The sequence below is a fragment of the Corvus hawaiiensis genome, chromosome 3 (genome assembly GCF_020740725.1).
Source record: "Corvus hawaiiensis isolate bCorHaw1 chromosome 3, bCorHaw1.pri.cur, whole genome shotgun sequence".
NCBI lineage: Eukaryota > Metazoa > Chordata > Aves > Passeriformes > Corvidae > Corvus > Corvus hawaiiensis.
Window position 1 is genome coordinate 31261927 of NC_063215.1, and position 19129 is coordinate 31281055.

At 36.8% G+C, this 19129-nt stretch overlaps 1 long non-coding RNA gene across 1 annotated transcript; it reads right to left on the minus strand.

Moving 5' to 3' along the window:
* Window positions 1–5982: 5982 nt before the first annotated feature.
* On the minus strand, window positions 5983–13173 carry LOC125322412. The gene is made up of 3 exons (XR_007201984.1): window positions 13088–13173; window positions 10949–11095; window positions 5983–10150 (listed from the first exon to the last, which is right to left on the minus strand). It is a non-coding gene; the product is annotated as an uncharacterized LOC125322412 (long non-coding RNA).
* Window positions 13174–19129: the final 5956 nt, after the last annotated feature.

Here is a 19129-nt window from a genome sequence, read left to right on the forward strand (position 1 = left end):
GGCCCGGAGGCAGCGCGGCCCAGCCCGGCGCTGCCGGTAGCGGGGGCCGCCGCACCGTGCTCAGCTCGGTGTGGGTCCGCCCTCAGCTGCAGTGCTGCTGCCGCCGCCCTCGCCCTGTGCAAGGCCATAGCCGCGGTGTCACACCAGCTCACCGCCTGCCACCGCTTGATTTCCCCTCGAGTTAAATTAGAAAAATGGCATCTTTCCCCCCAAGTGCCCACCCTTCCCTCTGGCCGGGCCGGGTTATTCCCGTTCCAAAGTTCGGGCTGCCTGTGGAGGTCTGTAAGCTGAAAGGAGCTGTAGGTCGAGGCAGGTCCGTTCTGTGGGGATCATCGCCCTTATCCCAGGCAGGTTGGCACAGACCAGGTGAGGATAAGCTGGATGTGGCAACACTGTTCCCAAACTGATGACAAAGACAAGAAATGAGTTTGATGTTTGTTTCTTTTTAATTATAAGCTGCTGATGGATCAAACAGTAGTTTACTAAAAGAAGAGCTGCTAAAGGTTCTTTCTGAAAAGTGAAAAATAGAGTTTGTGAATTGTAATTCTGTAATTCTGAACTCCCTTACTTGTGTAACTAGAAGTGTAACCAAAGATTTCTCAACATTTGTACAAGCGACCCAGCATGCTGCTGGCCTTCTCCCTTGACCATTCCTGCTTTTTTCACCACCTCTTCGCTCCCTTGTCTCTGTTGAGGTGTTGCAGTCCAGGCTGCAGGGAGGCAGTGAATGCAGCCTGCTGTGTCCACTCAGGGCATCGGGGGACATGGCTGTGCGAAAAGGGCAAGGACTTGCTGCAATGTGGAGTCACTCAATTTAAGATCTGTTTTGATCCTGAAGGTTGGTTGAAAATTAATTAGTGTGGTTTAATTAAGAGGAAACACTCCTGATGGTTTTTCTTTGTCACTGGTAGGCTTAGCACAGAGGAATTAAAATTTCTTACATTAATTATTTGGAGTGACACCTGTTTTTGTAGAATATTTATCTTGTTTTCAGGTAGTATCAAGACAGGAAACCAATACTATTTAGATTAAACAGTTTAGAAGAATCATTTCAGTTGTTTGCATGGACAGCTGAATACAAAATTTATATAGTAACTTTAAGTTGAAATTTTAATATTAGTCTAACGTTATGATTCAACAAAACAAGGGTGTCACGTGCTAGAACTGGAATAATCTGTTTCTACATCAGCTTCTTACCTTAAGCCTTCTTTGGGCACTACCTTTGTCATTGTGGTCAAATCATTTATGTGCTTTTTAAAATGCTGTAAAGCTTCTCAGAACAGACTGGAAAGTATTAGTATTTAGTTTTATGATTATTATTTAGTTTTTTTTTTTTAATTAGCACATTGAATTGCACATCAGAAACCTGTCCTAAAGCTATGTAAACTGTTAGGAGAAGTTTTAAATAATTGCTGTAGAAATCTATTGATTTTGTTCTTGGTAATTTTTGTAAGAGACCTTTGTGTAACATAATTGCCTGAGAAATAAATTTTAAAATGTACAGAATAAATTAGGAGGTTTGCACGTGGAGCCTTGTGGAGATTAACTTTCCTGCTTGTAAGGTGAATGTGCCTTACTTGAAAGAGATGGGAACACATTACCACAGGTGAGTAAGGGTAGAGGGCTGCAGTAGGGAAGTAAGGGATCTGGACACATGTGGATAGGGAACATGTGTGTGAAAATACTCTGACGTCCCAGGGTCTACTCTGCATTTCCAGTGACTAAAGTACAACTGTTCTTGTGCCTTCTATTTTCCTGCAAAATCCATAAATTAAGAACATGCCCTCCTTCTAGAGAAAGAATTCCCCTAGAATCTCATTGAAATGTTAATTTTAGAAACCAGCAAAGCAAGTAAAATATATTGTAAACATAACCGTTTTAATGCATATTTATAATAAATCTATTTTTAAAATAAGTTTTTATGTAGCAACTTGTGTTTTTATCCATAAACTATTTTAAAATCTTCAAAATATGATGTAGCACAGAAAGCAGTGCTCTATATTTTATTGATTGGATTGTAGGAGCATGCAGAGTTGATCAAGGCTAAGGCTGCTTGAGCAAGTGTCAAGCATGCAGAAACAGAATGCTGTTCACAAAGTCTGCAAACTTGAATCTTTTTATATTAGACAGAACTGTCATATGGAGATCACTGCGGCATTAGGATGCTCACGCTCTGGAAAAACTCATGCATGTTGAATAACTTCGTTCATGTGCACAGTTTGATTAAGTCTGTAAACCACTTCTTACCATATTCTTATTGCAAAGAGTGTGCCACCATTTAGGGGCGCTGGAAAAAACAGTTCCTCTGAGAGTTTAATTTTTTTATGCAAAGTTAAACTTACATTCAGGTAAGATCAGCAGTGAAATGTGCAGTAGCAGGACAATAAATGGTAGATGAGTTATTCACTGAAACACAATTGTGACCAATTCTAATTGATTAATGAGTTGTATGTTGAATAGTTCAGCCGGAAATATTTTCTTGGGAAGAGGCACTAGACTCACCAGTGTCCATGGTGTTTTCTCCGTTTCTGCTCAGAAGTGAGATTAAATTGGAGATGGGTTCATTTTCCTGCTTTGGGGAGGTTTTAACCCTAGAACTTAGATGTCTTTCCCATGGCAGATTGTCCCAAACAAGAAGTTCACAGTGCCTTACTGCTCCCAATATTTCAGTATTTTGTACACAATGGAATGGTTCTAACAGACACAAGCGACTCTCAGAAGCCTGTGTGCTGGGGAAGAAGGGAGAGTGGCATAGGATGCAGTGCTGGTCATGGGAAATCCCCGTTCACATCCTAGTTTGTGCACATCATGCATTTGACCAGTTTTCAAAGCTAGAGTTTAAAAATGGTCCTGGTGTTTCCTGTTTCTCTGTCCTGTGTATTTACTGGATTTTATCAGTATTTATCAGTCATATGCTCTGCTGAAGGTGCATTTGAGGTGAGTGTCCTGAGTAGGACACAACCAGGCTGACACATGGATGACTGGCAGAAACTAAAATTAGAACTTTTTGTTTTCCCATTCTTCCTGTTGTTGCAAGAACCCTGAAACCATGTTGCATTTTTGTCACTGCACAGCTGAAAAAATATGTTCCTCTGTCACCTCTGTGCTTTTGAAGTCCCTCCCACAGCCTGTGAAGTCTATAAATCCCACTCTGCTCCATTCTAATCACTTTAACTTCAAAGAAGGCAGATCAAGTTCAATTTTTTGAGATTATTTTCAATTCTCTGTTTATCCCAAGCTTTACATCCCCTCTGTAAAACTCTTACAGACATTCTTGTTTTGGCTGATCTTCATATAACACAAGAGCTTGTTGGAAAATTTGTCTCAATGTCTGACAGAAGCTTACAGCTTCCCAGCAAGTGCAGGGGGCTTCTGGATTGATCCATTCAGAGAAAATGGCATCCTCGGGGTTACAATTGCTTTGGTTCAATCCCATGCTTCTTGCCAAAAAACCTTGCAAACTTCAGAGCTACCACAACAATTGCAGCATTTAAAACCCCCAAATTAGGAAGTATTTCTCTTATGTAACTCTCAAATTTATTTTGTCTTATATTTTGATTACGTTAGGGAAAAATGCAGTTCTCTTAGTTTTTAATGATATACAATTAACATGCTAAAGGCTATAATTAAAACGAAGATTTCAGCTTAGCCCATATTTTAGGCAAAACCATAATTTCTTTTTAAGATGCATTAGAAGATGTTTGCTTAAATATTGCTTGAGGTAAGGATTAAAGCTTCTAAACACTCCAGGAATTTCCAGGAGAATTTATAATACACCTTAGCAGAAACAAAGTAACAATTCTAAGAATTTTGTATGTGTGCAGGCTTACTGAGGGTGATAGAAGTATCCACATTAAAGCTTTTAGGTGGATTTTGTCAATATGCGGAACACCTTTGGGAGAAAAGATAGCACAAAACAGTTTAAAATAATTCATAGGGGATTTCCCTGTCACAATGTGGAAACAGAATGAAAATTAATCAAAAGACAAATGAACATCTGTCCAACTTTGTCCTTTCTCTGTGACTTCTTATCACTCCAATGTATGGACCTTTAGCAACACTAAATGCAGGATATCACAGAATGTAGGAAATAAAAGAACATCAGCATGGCAAATCCATACCAAGTATATGTACAATACCTGAGATGCTCTTCATACTTGAGAGATGAAATAGGAAAAAATGAAACTAAGTTGGGACACACAGTCATGGAATTAACAAAATTACTTTTGAGTAACTTTTTAAAGACATAACCAAGTTGCCAGGTGTTGGAGAGAATCACAGGGCTCCTGTATCAGATATGATATTCCCTCTCGTGATTTGTAATGGGGTTCAGATCATAAAAACTTAGTAAATGCAGCTCCAAGGAGTTATTATCATTACCTGCAGGTGACCCTGTGGAGGTATTTACTTTTGCAGAAAGGTGGGCAGGAAAAAATTAAGCTTTGGAAGTTTGCTGCATGTGCATTATATTGCAGATATGCTTACATATAGCAGTTACCCAATTATCAGGAGGATTTTAATGACCATGTGTGGCCATTAGAAAGAAAAATAAAGACGTGATAGTTTTGCTTAGTTCAAATGTTTGGTGTATTATTAGAATCATGTTTGGTTTTAGTGAAGTAAAAAGCTGAGATGTAACAGTAAAAGAACCATGAAATTTTAAGTGATAAAGTTAAATGCAAATGGTTTATGTAGCAAATAAAAGTATCTCCTAATGCAGTAATTAACATTAAGAAATATTTAGAAAAAATATGTGCCATGTACATAAAACTAGATTCAAAGGCATGTTTAGAAAGATTATTCTCCAAAGTTCTTCCTCAATTTATTTCTTAAGAAAATTTTATGCTTTTTTCATATATCTTATCTGCTGCCAGACTGGTTTTGAGCAGATATTGTGTTTTGTTTTTTAATAAGGAATTGCATTTCCTTCCCTTCAGTTCCACCTAAGTATAAACTCATACAGTATATGTAATACTGTAATAATAATTGATAAAAAATGTAGTTGGAAAAGGTTACAGTTAAGATATCACAGTGGTTGTAGTTTTTGATGTGAAAATAACTACAAGGGAATTTTCAGGAGCTAAGGGGTTTTATTTTGAATACTTGATCTCCTATTTTATTTCTCTCCCTAAGTCAGCACCCCAATTCTAACAAAGTAACTAAAACCTATTTTGTTGCGTATACATCTAAAAGCCATATTTCAGGATGGATTTTTAAGATATTTATCAAATTATTTATAAAATGCAAGAATACTGTAGAGAGTAGGCCATGAATAGTATGCTAACAGAATATTCTCCAGTATAAATCAAAAAAGTCAATCATAAGGCTGGTGACAGGGAAAACAAATTAAGCAGGGAAAAGAAAAAAGGTGTATTTTAAAATGAGAATACTAAATGAGATTGCCAATTGATGTCTGCCAGGCATAGACGTAGATCTGTTATGGTGAGAATTTGTCAGTTCTCTCTAAATGCAATGTAACAGGTGATGAAATTTGTGTGAGATCTTCGGGTAAGCCATGCAAGTATACTGAAAGCAAAAAGCACTTTCAAATTGATTGTGATATGAATGGGGAACCCGTGATTCCAGAGATTTCCATCGTGTCACTTGTGTTGATCACAGGTGGGGAATATTGTTTATTTTGGTACCATTATCTGGGAAGCTTCCTAAAGCTGCTGAGAGCAGCAAATTTTGTTTGCCTTCAAGTAAGCAAAAATGCAGCTTACTTATGCACACTGGACTGCTAGGTGTCTGCAAATCTGGTTATCTTCCTGAAGATTTGATCATGTTGCTGGTGCCAGCATATTCCTAAACAAGCTCATATGGGAAGAAAACTCAGGATTAGGTGTTATTCTAAGGTTGCAGAAAGAGGCAATTTGCCATCTGATCTTTACGTAAAGATAAATGAATGGGTATGGATTCACAGTGTATTTCATTGAAGAGACTAAAACTATTGCAGTACTAGCGAAAAAAAACATAAGCAAAAATGTAATTAGGACTGGTTTAAAATGAGAACTTAATGTACTATGTTCAAGAAAAGATCAAGAGAGTAGTGTTCAAAATGTTGGTACCATTTTACTGTTTTCAGCACTGAAATACATGTTAAGAAATGAGACAAATACAAACATGGTACCTTGTATTAAAGGGGCTAGATTTAGGTGGAGTTGTAAACTGCAAATAAATTATTTTATGAACCACTAATTCTCCTTTTTCGCTACTTCATGCACTTATGAACAGCCTCTAATGTTGTGTGTTAAGTCCTTATTTTAATATTTTTTCATAATACAGTCTCAAAGTGTTATTAAGGGAATTTTGAAATAAATCATCGTGCATATTGTTACATTCAGTAGCCACCTTCAGTTGGGTATGAATTAACACAATATGAAACAGATCTGCTAAGGGCATTCACACACTGAAGTTATATTCAGGGTTTTATTGGGCTATGCAGAGGAGATTTATTTCTTCACCCAAATGTTTGCACATCTAATAAAACTTACTTGGCATGTATGTTCAGGACAATGGATGCTATTTTTTCAAGGGCAAATTTTCAATCCAAAACTAAAAGCTTAGTTTTGAGTGTCGCATTTGTCCAGAGAACTGGAACAGGCTTTGTGAACAGAGTGCTGAGGTAAGGCCAAAAAACCCCCTGGTTTTGAATATCAGATAGTTTCTAGTGTTACAGGAAGGAGAGGAGACTCCCAGGAATTGTGGTCTTCTACAACTATTGGATGTTTCATACAGCGGGGCTGAACTCTGACCAGTATTTAGAAAGGAGGTTTGCAGCGTGGACCTAAGGTAGCACAACCGTGAGCCTTGACGGTGCATGGGATTCAGTATTGGTGGTGGAGCTTGTGTTCCTTCTTAGGATGTCAAGGTTGAAATGTGATCTGTGTTCTTGTAACTATACTTTGTGTTTGGTTTGCAAAGTTGTCTCCTGCTGTAATCAGGAAGACATTGTCAAATACAAGGCAACTGCCATCCCTGCCCTTTCCTTTCCTCCATTTTTTTCATCTTTCTCTCTCCTGCCTTCCCTCCTCCTCCAAATTTCCTTTGTTGTACAGTGGGCTTAGTGAAAAAACTGGCAATGCAGAATTGGTATTTCAAGTTGATGGAAAATTCAAGAACATGAGATAGCACTAGATTCATCATATTTGGTGAGCTGTTTCTGCAGAGGAATTTTGAAGAAAAAGTAGTTAACATCTGAACATCAGTATCCCTAAAATTTTGAGGATATGTGGTTAGGTCTATTATCTTTCTGCTGCTTTTATGTCTTTTCTAGCTTTTGCATTTTTAAAGAAATAATTTCAATACCATTTTTTTGTAAGTCATTGGAAGTCACATTTTTTACCCACTTTTTAAAAAATAGAAGTTTTTATGATTATAATCTTGTGGATGAACGCTGTCTATAACCAGTAGAAATGCTTCAAAGCTGATTGAAAGGAGGACGCTAGCCTTTCTGAAATGCTCTCTGATCGAATATGAGATATGGGAGCATCCAACTTGTTTTAACAATGGAAACTCCTTTTATTTCCCGTGTAAAAATAGATCACAGTGCAGTGACCCTAGAGGGAGAGAAAGAATGAAAAAGATGCGTGTTTCTCTTAAAATTCTGACTACATTGTTACAGTCTGTGTCAAAGGATGACAAATCCGAATTGCTCTGCTTCCTATGGTCTTTGAATTAGAGCTTGGTGTGTGTTACACTATTTTGACCTCTTCAAAATTTAATTAGCAGATTTCCTTTTCCCTCTCTAGCCCATTTTGAAGTGTGGGGCAAAAAAAAGAAAATATATATATATATATATAGCAGTGTCATAATACTTCATTCTTTTCTGAATCTAACTGCATATTTTGAATGGAATTTGTATGAAAGCACTCTTGTATAAATTTAAATCAGGATGATATAAAACCATTAAGTGATATTAACCAATGGGGATTAAAGACTACCTGAACTGGCTAGAAAAAATTTACTGCCCAGTCACTAATTTATAGGTTCGATGCTTGCTAGGCTATTTGCCCAGCTGCACCTGCCTTATCAATGTGTTCAACTGTGAATTAGTTAGCACAAAAAGTTGGCAGAGGGATAGGGAATTTTTCACCTCAAGGTCAGTAACAAGGCAGGCTAATACTGATTTAATGCTGTTATGGTCTCGTAGCTCAGCATGAACATGATTCTATATTGCCATCAGTTGACACATGTCTACATTCAAAGAAACACTTTTTAAACTTACATCCTTTCTGCAAGAACACCAAGTACCAGGCACCTGCCTTAGCTGGCAAAAAGTTAAGTGTCCTGGCTAAGATAGTTGTCTAGGCTTCCTCTGTAACTGTGGGGAGAAGGATTTTCAGAGTGATTCATACAGTTCTAAGATGTGTCTAAAATAGATGAGATGACTCATCTTCTGGAAGTACCTGCCACTCTACTGACGACAGAGGGAGACCTAGATGACTAACCTACCCTAGATAGCTAAATTTTGAACTGGTAGTTAATACAAGAGAAAGCTCAGTACCGATGTCTTTTTCTTTTAATGAAAAGAGGCTCAAGTATGCAGTCATTATGAAAAAGTCTGTATGACCACTGATCATACAGTATATGCTGAAAAAGAGATGGACCTGCACTGCTGTCCTCCTGTATCTTTTATAAGTATGTTGACTTTATTTCTTGTTAAATTAATGTCAAGGTGAGGAAAAGAAGGTACTTTTTACCTTAAAAATCCCACTGGAAAGGGATATGTGTTATTTACTTTACACAGGTCTATGAAACGATGAGCATGATATTTATTCTGCATCAGTTTCCATTATTGAAATTTCTTTGTATTGAAATTGCTTTGTATTTATACTGGTGGTATGGGATGTAAAATCCATTAGGCGGGGTGTAACAGATTGTTAGCATGTATTTGCTTAAATACAGCATGAAGATCTGCAGTCTGCAGGGCATTAACTTCATTGTTGACTGCTTCAGATGCACCTTTTTTTGGAGAAGTTACAAAAATTGAGCTTTAAACTTGTTAATATTTAATTTAAACCCATCACTTGGCCAATTTGAAAATTTGAGGTCTTCGGGAATTATTCACCACATTTGATTTTAGGTAGCAAATTAGGTTTCTAAATAGGGAGTCTGGGCACTGTTTGTAATCAGCAGAGTAGAGTTGACACCTCCAGGGAACAATTTAGAGCAGCTAAGGTAAGCAGGAAGGTAGTGCTCTGGTTGCCCTCCAGAGGACTTCCACTGCTGCTTAGCTTGAATCCTCTGAAATAATCTCTGAGATATTTACTTATCCCTTTATATTTACAGTGCAGGAAGCCTAGTCTGGTTTTGTAGGCTGTTGAAGTAGGCAACATGAATACTCCCCTTGTTTTCTATCATAATTCTTAGGTTAGTAATACCTTGTCAACTCAGAGTGGAATATTTTTCTGAATATATTGAGAATATATTTCTGAATGTCAGACGTGCATCAGAAGTGCCTGCTGCATGGTTAATGTATACAGTATGCTCAGGAATGTTAATGTAGTAGCATATAATGTAGTGGTGTTTATGTAGTCTATGTAGTATGCTGAGTTCTAAACTATTTTCTTGTGACTTGATTAATAGAGCACCCCCTGTATGTCCAGGATAGTCAGCAAAATCCATTTGGTTTTCTCAGAAAATTTGCTTTCATTTTGGGTGCTCTCTGGTTGAATCCTGAGCAATTCTAATCTCTGATCTCTGTGTCTGCAAGGCACAAGTAGTGAACTGCTGCCTGGCACAGACACTGTAAGGCCTTCCTCACCTGCCCTTACGTTCAGAGTATCAGAACACAGTGCTTTGGATCAAACAGTGCAATGAATTGTTACATTTTTTTGTTGGTCGACAGCTGTTTTACCTAAAGCACTACACTCCTACTGTAGCTTTGAAAGTATAATAACTGGTTATATATTGCTTTATGCAGATTGTACAGGGCTTCAGAATTCAGGGTGTTAACTGATTTGCTACAGTTTGAAAAATCATCTACAGAGTTTACGAATGTATTGTCGTGGTAAATTGAGATCTGTGGATTTTTCTTTCATCTAATATGGAAGCCCAAGTTTATGGATAAAGCACAAAATCAGGATGGATGGAAGGATGAAGAGAAGTCATGACCGCAGATCAGCCTTGATTAATCTTCATTACACACCTGGAGAGAAAGCACAATATAGGATATTACATTAGCACCTGGAGGAGGAGGAGTTTCCAGACTTTCAGGAAGAAAAGCAGGCATGTTACAAAAGACAAGCAACGACTATAAGTGCTGTACCCTGGGAATCGTCTCCCAGTGAAGGAGTTTAGGTGACAAAATCACTTTGATATGGTAGCCATAAGAAATAGTGAATGTGTTCGTCAAAGACAATAAACAACCTTGAATCTGGTGGATAAGTTTAAATTCTGTTCTTTGGTAATTCTTCTTTATAAAAGACAAAGGAAAGTAAAATTGCAAAGGACACAAGGGTGTATCCAGGGGAACAAGAACATCATTTATAGTCGCCAGAGTTGTATGATGAGGCTCACTTGCTAGATACCTGATAACAAGGAAAGCCAATCTGTCACTGCATGGTTCCATAAAGAAGATTTGTCTATAATAGGGAGCATTAAACAGGGTAATGGAAATTACTTGAGCAGCTACTGAATTAATTTTCATTTTAAACATACTCTAAAGATAACTGACTGGACAGCATTGCAAGTTCTGTATCGGAGTGCATCCATTAATAAAGAACTGTGAGAAATTTGCTGGTTTTGAATATAAACTTGGCTGTGCTGTCAGCTAACATCTCCTTTACCTGGAGCAAAACTTTAAGTGATGCATAATATAGATAGGACTCAGTTGTGGACTCCTGAAATCATTACCTCATACAAACTGCTTTTATTTAATAGAGCAATGTAATTGTTTCTCTAGAGGGTGATGAGTGTGATTCATTATATTTGATCTTTTTCATACCAGAAGCATACTGCTGTTGCTAGCTCAGAAGACTTTTTGGCAAATCAAAAGCAGACTGGTAGTTTGGAGCATTTCTCTGTCAGTTTGAAATCCCCAAGCTGTAGCTTCAAGCTCAACAGTGAGTGCTTTGCAGTAGTACCAAGAGAGCTGAAATAATCAACAACAGAAACCTTTTATCTCGTGTCTGAAATCCATAGATAGAAAGAGAATGTATATATAAATATTTCTCTTTAATATTTCACATCATGCTTCCACTTAAGTTTAAAGTTTTTTCACTGAGAGTGGACATAAGCCAAGCCAAGCCACAGGATTAATCATAAGTAATTTACATGAAATCCCTCTACTAAGATATCCCACGATTTCATAAAGAATGAACACATGTTCTGAGAATACATAAGGGTTGCTATAATTAGCTCACTTTAACACGCCTGGGAACAACACACAAAGCTGCTGTTGAAGTTTTTCTGACATAGCTGATCATGTTGCTCATTGTCCACAACAATTAAATGTTCGTTTTTCTCTGATTTTTTTTTCTTAGAACTGCATCCAGATTAAGAAAAAAAAATCTGCTAAAAATTCTGAACAATGTTGACTGGTGAAGGCTGTAGAACAACTATTGCTTCAATAAACAGGATTAGTTTTGGATTACTTTTTCTACAAAGACTGGAGCACTGCCTTACTCCTCCTTGCTTAGAAACATCAACCCCTTCATATCTCCATGGTTATCTCACAGAATGAAAAGTAAAAGCATTCTGGGATGATTATATGAAAACTTGTAAAGGGTAAGTGCAAACTAAAAAGCTGTATTTGAGGACTAAACACCGCATTTTCAGATGGCTGAGTTTGTGTGTATGGTTGGAGAGATGAGAAGCCTTAAACTGTGCAGCATGGAGTGGACCTTGGTTTGGGGAAGATACAGAAAAGGCCTTACTGATTTGTTACTGTGTCTTTTGAACATATATCTACCAATTTGGTTGAAGCAAAAAGAAATTAGCTGGATTGTGTTTGAAAACAGTGGCTTAATTATTAAACTTAAACTTTACTAAAATACAAAATATTCAACATTCCTAAACACCTGTACAAAAGAGATTTGAGAGCATAGTTAAGACTAGGCTTGCATATGGATGTGCATACCATTAAAGCTGGGGAAGTGTGGATTTCTGCCATGTTCTGTAAATGTAAGATACATAAATTAGAATTGCTTAGGGATACTGTTGCTTACATGAATCGCTTCTCCAGTCTCTAATTTATGAATAAATGTGCTTGGTGTGACTACTCTTGTCTCACACTGATCTCAAATGGCAGAAAATATCCTGTATGCAATGGCTTGCAGATATATGGTATCCATGAGATATGTTTCTCAATATTGATTACAGTTATTTTATGTTTACAGAAAATTCAAATGTAGGAGGACTGAAATACACCCAAGAGAGGTTTAATAGTGATGTGGGAAAATAGTCTGAGAAAATTAGGATGCAGTTCTGGGACAATTTCAAAGTACTACTGTATTTAGATGGTATTTCTTATCTAAAATGTAGTATGAGGAATGGACAGTGGTACTTAGGTTGAGCATGAGTCAACAGTGCTGTGTTACTATAAAAAACGTGTTGGGGAGACATGACAAATATCAAATATGTAAAAGATTTGAAAGTAGAAAGAGACTAAGCTGTGCTGTGGGCTAATGGGAGTAGGAAAATATTAAATGGGCTTAAATCATAGGAAAACTTGAGGCTAAATATTATTGTTACATTATTTTTGCCAGGCATATTGAAAGCACTGGGACTGGTTGTTTATGAGCTGGTCAGACAAATATCTGTCAGAGATAATAGACACTGCCTTAGGACTAGATATGTCATTTGGTTCCTACCAGCTCTGAACTCTATTATTCAATATGGTAATAAAACTTCACAAGTAGTTTCATGCCAATGTGCATAAAGATACAATTCAGAGAGAGTATAGAGCCTTTGACACTAAGCACTGCATGAGATATGCAGTTTTTCTCCAGTATAGTATCTACTTCTGGTTTTGATGAAGTAAATAGTTGAACTTCTAATTTAGCTTTGATTTTATATTATCATCTCAGTATCACTTCTTCACAATATCTCATCCCACCCACAGATCCCTGTATCAGAATAATACCTTTTCCACCTTCCTCTTCAGTAGGTTGGGACAACACAGAATAGGAAACAGCACCACGGACAGCAAATTTGATTTAGGTTGACAATATGATCCTATTGTTGAAAAGCCAAAGGTTATTCTGTGGTACATTAAATAAATATCATATGTAAAGCACTGGAGGTATGTGATCTATGTGGCATCAGCTGGGCTGCTACAGGGCAACACACCATTAAAGAGAATCCAGAGGACAGCAACAAATACAAACATGGTAGAAAAAATAACCTGTAAGAGAGAGCAGAATGCAGTGTAGAAGTGGAGAGTGAAGAACACTGCCTCCCATTTAGGTGCCTGACTCATGCTTTACCTGTATGTGTTTAGTGAAGAATATTTAGTGTTTAATGAGGTGTATATGTATATATCTACGGATATAAAGAATCTCTTAATGGAAACCAATTAACTCTTCCAGTCTGTAAAAAGCTGTTACAAAGGCAGCAGCTCTCACTTGAGCAAGAAGGTTTTTTTTTTTTTATCAAAACCTATATTCAAGAAGGGCTTCTGTCTAAAGCAAGACAAGCTCTATTATATTACTGTTTCTTTAACATTTCTGTTGGAAAATTTTTGAAGAATGTTACCCAAATATCTTTTGGGGCTGATCTTGGTACACTGAATTCTGTTTCTCAACAGATCCCCATTTTGCGACACTTTCAAACCTAAATCTCTGTGATTTCTAATATTTAATAGAGTTTGCTTTTGGTATTTGTAATCAACTCTTTTTTCCTCCCTGTTTTCATTCACTGTGTCCAGAATATCGAAGGCGGTGGAAAAGAAGCATCCAGAAGGTTAGTGCTAATTTTGCTCTTGTATTTGATTGCTATCAGAAAATGTAGCAGACAGGTTTTGTGAAAAAGTTTTCTTGACACAGCACCATATACTGGTATGGTTAGGTCTGGCTGGACACACACATTGTTTTCTTCATGGGGGACTTCATGAAGGGTGGTTGCTCCTGCTATGAACATATCAGGACGTTTCGAAAGGCAGTTCCATTCTTCCATTCATGGCCTCAACATGTCTAAGATTAGACTGTAAAATGAGAATAGGCATAAAATACGTGCTTTTACATTAACTCACTGATCCAAAATACTTTTACCAATCCACAGTTTAGATGAAAAAAACCTGAGAGACAATATAAAGTGGGACTGCTTAAGGAAGATTGAATGTGTTTTATATTGTGAGATCTTCAATCAGGATATGCTGCATTTTTCTGGGTGTCATACAAGCACAGAAGTCTAAATTTCCACTTCAAAGTGCTTCAGTTTGTCTGACTCCAGCCTCTACTTATCTGATGATAATGCCATTTGCTAAAATGAAAGATACTGAGAAATGCCTATTTTGTGATATACACATCCATAAATACAGAGTGGTTGCAATGTAGAAGGTGTCTCCAAGCAAAAAGGCACAGACTTGATCTCATATGATGTCTCTCAGATTTAATGTCTTCAGATACCTCATACCAATAACACCACCTTAAACCACTGGGTAAAGATCTTTCCAGGCTGAAATGACACAGGATTTTGCACAGCAATTCAGTGCAAGGAAAGGACTTTTGAGGGCATTAAAAACCAGAAAATTACTGCAGAATGGATATTTTAGATAATTCGTATAATACAGTTTGGGGAGCAGGTTTTGAGGCTTGCTTTTTGTTTGGGTTTGGTTTTTTTTTCATTATAGATAAATTATATTTTCTAACACCTACTATCTCTTTTTTTAAAGATTATTTTGCCAGCATGTATGTTATATAGGCTATTAAAATGGTTGAAATTGAATTTTCAGCCTTTTTTAAGAAATGACTGACTTAACAAATTGATGCAGATTAAGTGACCCCAGTCTATTTTAAGCAGCGCAGAGATTGTTTCTGTTTGCACAGCAGTATCCCAAGTAACTCTTTTGTACAAGGAATATGTATTTGAATTAAAGGCAGTCAGTAATGTCTGCAAAACAATATTGGAAACCTGTCATTAGATTTTTAAATTTGAGAAATTTGATTGCCTTTTTCAATTTCCTGTGAGACAAAATATATTTTCCCAGTTATGTGTAGGTGACAGCAGACTCATCTGTTAATCATCAATTTCCTCATTAGAAGTTATTACCTCATTTTTTTATATATATACGTCTTCTAAAATATAATTTCTCTTCAAATGAACAGTAGTTTATTTGAAATAATTACACTTTGATAAAACATATGTGTTCTATCCTTCAGAAGCTTTTGAATCTAGTGCCCCATTTCAACCAAATTTGAGAAGAGGCAAAACTTTGGGTAATTTTCTACAAGTTTCCTGAATTAAGATGTCCAAAGAGGAGAGGTACCTTGACCAGTTTTGAAGGAAAGATTGTGTATAAGACCATTCTGTATTGAAAGGCTATCAAAGAAGCCATATTGCTGTTCAAACCTGAGAGGCATATCTATAGCATACTAGATTTAATTTTAAATTTCTTGGCATGGGTATTTATTTCAGTGGAATTGTTCAAATGTTTGAAAGTCAAAACTCCAAATAATATACAAGTGAGAACACTGTAAAGTAATATGAAACTGTGGAAAATTCTCTAGCAAAGATTGCAATGCAAATTTTAAGTTCTCTAATAATTTATGTATTATATTGAACTAGTGTGGTAATACTAAAAGGACAGTAGAAATAAAGAGGGATAATGTCATCAGTGGCTTACAGGGGTGGAAATTTAATGGAAATGAGAAGTGCTGAGTCATAGTTAAAATTTGCATTGGTGGAATATGGGTTCCTGTAATGCTCTCAAATTTTAAATGAATCTGGTGAGTGTTGAAAAAGATATTGCAATATTGCCCTTAATTAATTTAATGGATAAGAAAAAAATCTGTCAAATTTTCTAAATGTGTTCACCTGCAGAGGAATTTTAAATGCCACATTTTAGGAGTTCCTTATCCATGGCCTGGAGTCACAAAATTCAATGTTTTTTTGTTTTTGGTTTATGAGGAGGGGAGTATTGATCCAATATGGAAATCCTTGTGATACAGACAGCCAAATTCAGTGAAAGTTGTTGCAGGGACCTGGAAATTACCTGATATATATGAGGAAACAATACAGAGGAGCTGAAGTGTTCTGTAGCATTGGTGACGTACCAGGCATGGTGTAGCATGTTTCACTCTGGGCAAATCAGTGTCCTGAAGGTCTCAACAAGTCAGAGTAACACCAAAACTGCAATAAAAATGTTGTAGAAGTGGAAGAGAGAAAGAGGAAGACTAAACTTGTATCACTTGGCTATATGATAGCCAAAACTCTACAAAAGCACAGTAACAATTTATATATATTTGAATAGTGTACAAGAAAAGATGAGAATTACACACTTCAATGAACAGAGTATAGAACTGAGGATGAAATGAAGAAAAGTTGTATTGATCAGTTCTAGAACTCGCCTCCTGTGATGTTAAATTTCCTTCTTGCAACAAACCCCTCAAGGGAAGAGGAGGAAGCCTTCTTTTTTGGAAAAACACCAGTAAATGGCTGGTGACTGGAAAAACACCAGTTGATGAACAAATCCTGTGCAGATACATGGTGGTGTTCTATGTTGATGGTTGGACTTGATGATCTTGGAGATATTTTCCAACTTGAACGATTCTACTTTTCTATGATTCTAGGATGTAACTCATGGCAAATTCCTAGTTTAACAACATATAACCCTTAAGGAGCTAATGTGACCATATTGTTTGACCTACTCTGTAGTAGACAGGACATTCTTGAAGCAATTCCTGATTGGATTCCATTTCCTTCTTGTCCATTACATATGGTTGCACCTTTACTGTTCAGGTCATTATGAAATTTTTTCTTTTTTCAGTTCTTCACCTGGAATATTCTTTCAGCAGTGAACTAAAGCTAGAAGATAGACAGTTTGAGAGCATGTTGTGAGTCCTGTACTTGTGAGGGAGGAAAGGGAGGGGGAGCATGAAAGTTTGGAAAATTATCTATTCAGTCTATCTTTTCTTTCTACTTGTTTACTCTCTACATATGGTTTGTTTTGCTGCTGAACATATCATATAAGAAAAATCTTAATGTATTTGTGTCATAGGACTAGTGGAAGATGGGTATTCTCTCACTAATGGAGAGAAAGTGTCTAAAGGAATTTTATGCATCTTGAATACATTTTCAGAATGAAAAATGAAAATTAAGGAAAGATATTTCTGTGCAGTCACAGAAAAGAAATAATTTAATGAGAATTCCCTGTTGACAAATTCTTAACCAAGCAATGATAGCTAGCAATAGATGGACCTTTTAAAAAACCTTTTAAGCTGTTTGTGAACTGTCCAATTTATGGACTTACATATTTTAAACCATTTTTGCCTTGTGCCAGTTTACTGGTAGTGCACACCTGTGGCTCCTGTTTCAAACTAGGCTTCATGGAATACATGCATGAAGATGCAGAGCCCTGCAGTAATACATGTAGATTGTGTCAATGCTGAGGCCTGACCAAGAGGCTCTCTGAAATCCAGGAGAAATTTGCAAAGAAAAAGGTTTCAGGATTGAAAACAGACATGGTAAATAATTTTAAGTAAAGGCTCCAAATGTGTTTGTGCAGCATCCGGCATGATATTGCCTTGACTGTGTCTGAAAACCTTGACTATACAACAATTCCAGGTTGCATTATTTTATTTATAAACTACATCATTTTTCCCCTTCTTGCCATGAACATGTTTTATCTTCCTTCAACCTAGCTAAAGTTTTTTTTTTCCTTTTATAAATACTTATCTTCCTATCTGTCGTATATTAATTTGGAAAAGAAAAATATAATTTTACAGAGTTAAATAAACAGTAGGCCCTGGTTATAAACCAAAAAAGTCAAAATACTCAGTATTCCAGGGTTGAACCCAACAATTCATCCTGTGTGGCTCCCAGGACTTACACCAGCTCTAAAATAAATGAGCACAGTCCCCAATACCGAGGCTGATTTGTTATCTCTATATGTACTTTTCAGATAACAGACATTAAATAATTCACTATAGAAAGTCTTATTTCAATTAAAATGGTAAAACTGATAAGGAAGTTTTCTTTACTTTTGGGAACATATCTCTGGCTTGTAATTGCATTAATTACAAATACACACAGTTGAAAAGTTATTCAAATGCAAATTTTCTTAATGAGAAGAAAGCAACTGGGAGTATAATTTTTAGTTGTTGCAGTTAATGAAAGTATTTGATTTTGTTTTAATTGCACTTTTAATAAAATAAAGTGCTCTCACAGTGATGAGGTTTCACTAATACAGCATCATCTAAGCAGTGCTAGAGCTTCCGAAGGTTGCTGATGGTGGATAGATCAGCTGGCACTGGGCTCTTGCTGGAGATAAGTGAAGCCACCAAGCCTCGCTCCCGGGCAGTGCTGATCTCTGGCTAACAGCAGGGTGCTGAGGAATGTCACCAGAATGACCCTAAAGGTTCTCTGATATTTTATCTAACACTGGTAAGGAATTGCAGTAACTTCTTTTCAAAAGGATTGATGTCAAAAAGGATTTACCTCCTTCCCCAAACAAGCAAGTTTTAGATATTAGTGGGTTACCTTTCAATCTTGCATGTGAGATGGTATCTATGAGGAAGAGCAACCATCCGGGGAAACTTCAAGCAATAGCCTGGTGGCTCAGTGACCATATCCTGCCCCTCTTCACACTTCAGTCTGGGAATGTTGGGAAAAAAGGAATGGCAAATCCTGTCACTGGGTGAGCCTCCTGGTATCCATGAGGAGCTGTATCCAAACCTCAGGGGTTACATTTCCTCAGCTGTCATTTCAGAATGCCATGCTTTCAAACTGGTTTTGCAGTGTAAGTTGAAAGTATGTTTCAGAAAGGCTTGGTCTAGTCGCAGACAACTTAGGAACAGCAAAAAGACAAAATGAATCAAATAAATAGGAATATTTTCATTTAACTCTAATTATAATTAATATACTTGAAGGTATCATAAAAGATTCCCAGAAAAAATCTGAGCTGTTTGCTTCATATAATGAAGAAATCTAGTTATTTTTAGCATTTTAACAGAATATAATTTGGTAT